The 951-nt window shown below is 43.1% G+C and overlaps 1 non-coding gene across 1 annotated transcript; it reads left to right on the top strand.

The window, feature by feature from the left end:
* Positions 1 to 844: 844 nt before the first annotated feature.
* Positions 845 to 951, top strand: LOC112999884 (small nucleolar RNA R71). Its single transcript, XR_003265102.1, has one exon. It is a non-coding gene; the product is annotated as a small nucleolar RNA R71 (small nucleolar RNA).

Below are 951 nucleotides of genomic sequence, written 5' to 3'. Positions count from 1 at the left end.
GATTCTGGACAGATTGAGAAGGTAATCTGTCAAAATTCTGGGACAGTTGTTGATTTAACTGTGTAGCCAATTGTCCCATCTGATTAGTTAAGCTCTGAATGGAGGCTCTGGTCTCTTGTTGAAACTGCATGTTTTGCCTAGTCATTTTCCTCACAGGTTCTTCAAGGGAAGGTTGCGGAGGGGCCTCAACTATTTGCTATTTCTGGGGCTGTTGTTGTTGTTGTTGTTGTTGCTGCTGGATTGGTGGAGGAACATATGGTTTGCTTGGGCCAGCAACATTCTGAAAATAAGGTTGTTGTTGTTGTTGTTGTTGTTGTGAAGGATTCGACCATCTAAGGTTGGGATGATTCCTCCACCAGGGATTGTACATGTTGCTGGAGAAGTCATAATTGTTCTGTTGTGGCTGATTTTGCTGCTGAGGTTGAGGAGGTCTATTGTAGTTATTTGCAGCATAAGATTCAGGCTGTTCAATTGCTGCACAGAAGGGCAAAGGTTTATGAGGTGGTCAGCAGAGGAGCATAAACCACGGAGTCTGGCGACAGGTGTAGATTTTTGATTCATGGCCAGTTGGATTACCAGGTTAACCAAGGCATCTAGTTTACCTTCAAGCTTCTTAGTTTCAGATGATGCAGATGAGTTTGTGGCTACTTCATGCACTCCTCTAATGACTATAGCATCATTTCTAGCGCTAAACTATTGGGAGTTGGAAGCCATCTTCTCAATTAAATTTCTGGCTTCAGCAGGGGTCATGTCTCCAAGGGCTCCACCACTGGCAGCATCTATCATACTTCTCTCCAGGTTACTGAGTTCTTCATAAAAATATTGGAGAAGAAGCTACTCAGAAATCTGGTGGTGAGGGCAACTAGCACATAGTTTTTTAAATCTCTCCCAGTATTCATATAGGCTTTCTCCACTAACTTGCCTAATGCCTGAAATATCCTTTCTGATGGT

The sequence above is a fragment of the Glycine max genome, chromosome 16 (genome assembly GCF_000004515.6).
Source record: "Glycine max cultivar Williams 82 chromosome 16, Glycine_max_v4.0, whole genome shotgun sequence".
Taxonomy (NCBI): Eukaryota; Viridiplantae; Streptophyta; class Magnoliopsida; order Fabales; family Fabaceae; genus Glycine; species Glycine max.
This window is presented reverse-complemented; position numbering and strand designations above follow the sequence as displayed.